Raw genomic sequence first — 6,828 nt, 5'->3', positions numbered from 1 at the left:
TAGGGTCCAAATAATAAAATGTAAAAAAGAAGACCATAATAGGAGAAAGGTAGGCAATAATGAATAAACATCTCCAGGTGAAGAGGCACAATGACCTATTATAGTAGAGTGAAAGAAAGGAGGGTGTGAACACTGAGTAAATTCTACTCAATTGATTTGGCTCAGAAATGGAATAACATAACTTCCCAATTGAGAAGATTTAGATATGACAGGTATCTGGAAAAAACTGAATGGTGATAAAAAATAATATACTTTTTTTCTCTGCAGAACATGGCAGCAATACCAAAATTGTTCATGAACTAGGGCATAAGAACCTCACAAAGTCGGAAAGACAAAAAGATGTATAGTTTCAAATTATAATTTATAATAAAAATTACATGTGATAAAGGATCATAGAAAGATGAACCAAAATGAAATTGGATACTAAATGACTTAATTTTAAAGACCAATTGGATTAAACAACAAATCACAAAAGTAAACCATCATTTCATGCAAGGAAATATCAGTGAAACATCAGACAAAAAGACATGGGATGCAGTGAAATAAATTTTAGGGGACATTACATATCTCTAAATACTTATATGAATAAAATAGAGGAGTTGAATAAACTGAGCATGCAATCAAAAAAGCTACAAAAAACTAATTAAATATCCACAATTTAAAAAATGAAAATTCTATCTAAATTAAACTAAATATTTAGTGCCCTACCAATTGAAATTTTAAAAATTATTTAATTATTTTCATGAGCTAAAAGATTGTAAGAAAATTCATATGGAGAAATAAACAGTTAAGCATTTGCAGGGATTTAATGAAAAAAAGTGCAAAAGAAGGTGTTTTTTTTCCTACCATATTTAAAATTATATTATAAAGCATCAGTCTTCAAAACTATCTGATCCTATCTAAGAAACAGAGTGATGGATCAGGGGAATAGACTAGTTGCTGAAGAGATAACAGGAAATGATTATAATAATGTGCTGTTTGATAAACCCAAAGAAAACTGCTTCTTGTATAGGAACTCACTCTTTGATAAAACATGTTGGGAAAATTTGAAGATATTTTGGCAAAAACATGGACTATACCATCTCACACCTTATATGGGTGCAATATTAAGACAAAAAAGACAGTATTATACCTAAACTAGGAGAACAAAGAATAGTTTACCTGTCAGATCTATGGAAAGGGGAGCAGTTTATGACCAAGGAAGAGATAGAGAACATCATCAAAAACAAATTGGATCATTCTGATTTCATTAAATTAAAAAGCTTTTGCACAAACAAAATCCTTGCAACCAAGATCAAAAGAAATGTAGTAAATCGGGAAGCAATTTTTACAACTAGTGTTTCTGACGAAGAATTCATTTATAAAATATATAGAGAACAGAGTCAAAATTATAAAAAAAGTCATTATGCAATTAACAAATGGTCAAAGAATATGCAAAGGCAATTTGCAGAAAATGAAATAAAAGCTATCTATAGACATATGGAAAATTGCACTAAATCATTACTGATTAGAGAAATGCAAATAAAAGCATATCAGAAGTACCACCTCATACCTCTCACATTTGCCAATGTGAGCAGAAAGGACATGATCAATGTTAGAAGGGATGTGGGAAATCGGGGACACTAATGCATTTTTGGTGGATCTGTGAACTGATCCAACCTTTTTGGAGATCAACTTGGAATTTTGCCCAAAGATCAATAAAAATGTGCATACCTTTGACCCAGCAATACCTCTACTGCTTCTATACCACTAGGAGATCATGAAAAAAAGGGTAAAAACATCACTTGTACAAAACTATTCATAGCAGCCCTGTTTGTAAGTGGAAAAAAATTGGAAACTGAGTGAATGTCCATAATTTGGGAAATGACTTAATAAACTGTGTGTTACATGTCTATGATGAAACACTATCGTTCTAGTAGAAGTCAGGAGTGATGGGATTTCAGAGAAGACTGGATAGACTTGAATGAATTGATGTTGAGTGAGGTAAGCAGAATTAGCTGAACACTGTACACCCAAATAGCTACATGAGGGTGATGATCAACCTTAATGGACTTGTTTGTTCTATCAGTGGAATAATTAAATATTTATTTAAAAAGATATTCAATTTAACATTCAATGAGTAACTGCAGAACCACAGAAAATATCAGCTAGAAGTCCAGCATCAAGAAAAGGACATGGGCAGACTAAGCTTGATCCCACTACCCCTCTATTTCATTATGGACTAATGAAAAAGTATGTTACAGACTTTTGTGGTTTATTTCTACCATCTTTTCTTACTATACCATCTTAATAAACAGTTCTTTGAAAAAGTTAACAAAAATTGTTGGAAAAAAAGATAAATAGTATGGTAAATACTAGCCATAGGTCCACAACTCCCAGCCCATACCCAAAGAAGAAAAAAATATGTATTGCATTTAGACATTAAAAGTTGATCCCAATGACCAATTAACAGATCTAGAAATAATGTGTCTTATTTATGTGAAAGGGAGAAATTCATGATTAAACAATAAATAGAGTTCATTATTAATTGCACAATGGATGATTTTGACTATATTAAATTAAAATGGTTTTACACTAATTAAATCAATGATAACAAGATTAGAAGGAAAAGAGAAATATGCAATTTTCACATATAGAACTTCTGATAAGGGTCTCATTTCTAAAATATTCAGAAAATTTAATCAAATATATAAGATTACAAGTCAGTCCCCAATTATTAAATGATGAAAGGACATGATCAGGCAGTTTTCAAATGAAAAATTTAAAGATATATATATATATATATATATATATATATATATATTCATATGAAAAATGTTCCACATCCTTTCTGATCAGAGAAATGCAAATCAAAACAAAACAAATCTGAAGTAATCCTTCACACCTATCAGACTGGCTATGGTGACAAAAAGTGAAAACAATATTAGCAAGGTTGTAGGAGATCTAACTACTCTCTCCTATGTTCTTCTCTCTCTTCTATCATCTATACACCCATCCGTTTCTTCTGTCCCCTTTCCTCTGTAATTTTTCTCGAGGGTAGGATACATTTCTATAGACAAACGATTGCATATTTCTCTGAGCCACATCTGAGGAGAATAAAGGCTCACTCACTCCTCCTCACTTTCTTCCTTTTCCACTCCTTTGCAAAAGCTTTTCCTTGGGGTGGCTAGGTGGCACAGTGGATAGAGCACTGGCCCTGGAGTCAAGAGTACCTGAGTTGAAATCCAGCCTCAGACACTGAATAGTTACTTAGCTGTGTGGACTTGGGCAAGCTGCTTAACCCCATTTGACTTGCAAAAACCTAAAAATAAAGCAGCTTTTCCTTGCCTCTTTTATTTGAAATAACTTAGCCCATTTTACCTCTCCTGTTCATTTCTACCAATTCATTCTTTTCTCAGCAATTAACTCTATCTTTTAATATATTATACCATCAAATTCAACTCCCTCCTGTGCTCTGTCTATGCAAGTCCTAACTGCCCTAATAAATGAGAAGGTGCACATCAGTTACCAGAATGTTCTTCCCCTGCAAGAATACAAGAAATTTGACATCCTTAAGTCCTCCATAATTTGCCCTTTTTGTCCACCCTCTCTAAGCTTCAATTGAATCCTATACTTGAAGATCGAACTTTCCATTCAGCTCTGGTTTTTCAACAGGAAAATTTGAGTCTCCTTGAATGCATATCTTTTTTTTTAGGATTTTGCAAGACAAATGGGGTTAGGTGGCTTGCTTAAGGCCAGACAGCTAGGTAATTATTGAGTTTCTGAGACCAGATTTGAACCCAAGTACTCCTGACTCCAAGGCCTGTGCTTTATCCACTATGCCACCTAGCCACCCCAAATGCATATCTTTTACCCCAAAGGAGTATGCTCAATTTTGGGGAGTTGATTCTTGTTGTAATGAACTTTTTTCTTCTAGAATATTGTATTCCAAGGCCTATGAGTTCATAAAGTAGAAGCTTCTAAATCTTATATTATACTGAGTATAACTCCATATTTGAATTGTTTCATTCTGACTACTTATAATATGTACTCCTTGAACTGGGACATAGAAATTTTAGTTATATTCCTGTTAGTTTTCATTTTGGGATCTCTTTCAGGAGGTGATAGGTAGATTCTTTCAATTTCTATTTTACCTTCTGCTTCTAAAATAGCAGGATGACTTCCAGCCAAGATGGCGGAGATAACACAGGCACAGTTCTAAAGTCTCCTGATCTTTCCCCATATATCATATGAAACAAACTTCTTAACAGAAATCCAACCCACAAAATCTGGAAAGAAAAGCCAGGAGAAAGAACATCTAACTCAGGATTTGTCTCCTGCAGCAGCTCTGGGTGAATCCAGGCAGGTGAGTCTGGGCACAGAGGGTGGATCAACCCTGGATCAGTCAGATTAGTGGCTGAATTGGAGCCAGGGAGTCTAAGGGCCCAAGGGATGGACTTGCTGGCTCAGTGGTGGGGCTAGACCATGGGGGCTTGAGTCAACTAAGGAGCAGAGGCACTGGTGTTGGCACTGACACTTTGGAGCTTGCTGGCAGGGCTGGGGGGAAAGTTCTGGTGCAGGAGAGCAGCGAGCACCACCCATAGACTTGTCTGGTCTGAGGAACTCTGAGTCCACACCTCCATTGCTGCTGAGGGCACTTCCCAGAACAAACATTTACAGACTACTTCTGCCTCAGGCACAGGTGTGTGAGCAGAAGAACCAGCCCAGCTGACAATAGTGAGAGGAATGACCTCACCCCAGGGTAAAGCCCACCATTCATTGAAGACAAAAGGATTCAAAAGCTTCAATCATTCCCTTCAAGAGAAGGGAGAAGACCTCAATAAAGGTCACAAACTCACCAGAGAAAGCAACCAGCACCTCCTACTGGCCAGCCAGAGAAATTGCACTCAGTGAGTAAAGCCTCTAGTGATCCCAAGTCCCTGTGAACCAGCCCCTCCCCAAGTCAAGGTCTTAGCAAAATGAAGAAGGGTCAGTGGAAAGGTAGATACATAGAAAAATTCTTGGAAGGAAAAGACCCTAACTCAGAGAGAGTTAGAACATCTGAGGAGAATATGATCTGTTCTTCAGCACAGAAAGTTTTCCTTGAAGAAATAAGGAAGGAGTTTAAAAATCAACTGGAAAATTTGGGAGAGACAATTAATAACTTGCAACAACAAAAGAAATTCTTAGAAAATACAACTGAACAAATACAAAATGAGAATAAATCTCACAGATCCTCAACTGGGCAAATGCAAAATGAAAATAATTCTCTCAAAACCTCAATTGATCAAATGGAAAGCTCTCTCAAAAGTGGAATTGACCTATTGGAAAAGGAGTTGCAAAAAGGTTAATGAAGGAAACTCCTCCCTAAAATAAATAATGGAGTCTGTAGAAACTAATGACTTAATGAGACAGCAAGAAATAGTTAAAAAAATTTTAAAAATAGAAAAAAATATAAGAAAATGGAAAATACCTCATCAGTAAAACCACTGACCTCGAGAATAGTTCAAAGAGGGGCAACCTGAGAATTATTGGACTTCCTGAAAACACTGAAGAATAAAAAAGCCTGCTCATACTATTACAGGATCTAGTGATGGAAAATCACCCTGATACCATGGAACCAGAGGGCAAAGTAGTCATTGAAAGAATACATCAATGCCCTACAGAAAAAGATCCTAAAATGAAAACACCAAAAAAATGTTTTGGCCAAATTCCAGAACTATCAGATAAAAGAGATAATCTTGCAAGCAGCTAGAAAGAAACAATTTAAATATCAAGGAGCCACAGTAATTATTACACAGGACCTGGCTGCATTAACATTAAGGGATCTAAGGGCCTGGAGTAAGATATTTCATAGAGCAAGGGAGCTTGGAATGCAGCCAAGAATCCACTATCCCACAAAGCTGAGCCTTCTCTTCCAGGGAAAAAGATGGACATTCAACAAAATGGAAGAATTACAAAAATTCCTGATGAAAAGACCAGAGCTAAATAGAAAATTTGGACATCAAACAGGAGGTTCAAGAGACACATGAAAATGTGAAAAAGGTGGGGGCAGAAAAAGGAAAAGAAATGGTGCTTTCCAATAAGTTGAAACTGGCTATATCCCAGCATGGGGAAAAAGATTCTCATAAATCTTGAGAACTGTAACTCTAACAGAGAGAGAATATACCTAGGCAGAAGTGAAGGACATTCATGAACTATCCATGAGACTGCTATCCAAAGGGGTGTGACTGACTTTAGCCCTACTTGGGAGAAAGACTCTGATAAATCTCAACAATTTTAACTCTATCAGATAGACTGTACTTAGCTAGAAGTGATGGATACTCAGAATTTTCTATGAATTAGATCGAATGATATAAAAAATACTACTTCCTTAAAAAGGGGGTCAGGAAGGAGACAGGAGGAGGGAGGGGAATGAATGGGGTAAGTGTCATTACACTAAGAGGTACAAAATACTTAGGTAATAGAGGGGAAGAAGGGAGGTGATGAGAAACACCTGAATATTATTCTCATCAGACTTGGTTTAAAGTTAACTTACACATACTGAGTTCACTTAAAAAACATCTAACCTTTCAAGTATTAAAAGGGGAAAAGGGGAGGGGATGACAATGAAAGTGAGGGGGAGTGTGGAAAAAAGGGGAACTAACAAAAGGAAGAGGGAAAAAGGGAAAGGGGAAAGAAAGGGGAGGGGGTGATATAGGAGGGTAAATACTCTGAAGGAGGTGATATTCAGAAACAAAATACAGGGAATATGGATAAGGGGAAAGGGGGAAGAATGCAAAATGAGGGCAGAGAGCATGGAGGAAAATAAAGAATATTAATCATAACTTTGAATGTGAATAATAAGCA

Source organism: Macrotis lagotis, chromosome 1, assembly GCF_037893015.1.
Source record: "Macrotis lagotis isolate mMagLag1 chromosome 1, bilby.v1.9.chrom.fasta, whole genome shotgun sequence".
In the NCBI taxonomy this organism is placed as follows: domain Eukaryota; kingdom Metazoa; phylum Chordata; class Mammalia; order Peramelemorphia; family Peramelidae; genus Macrotis; species Macrotis lagotis.
This window is presented reverse-complemented; position numbering follows the sequence as displayed.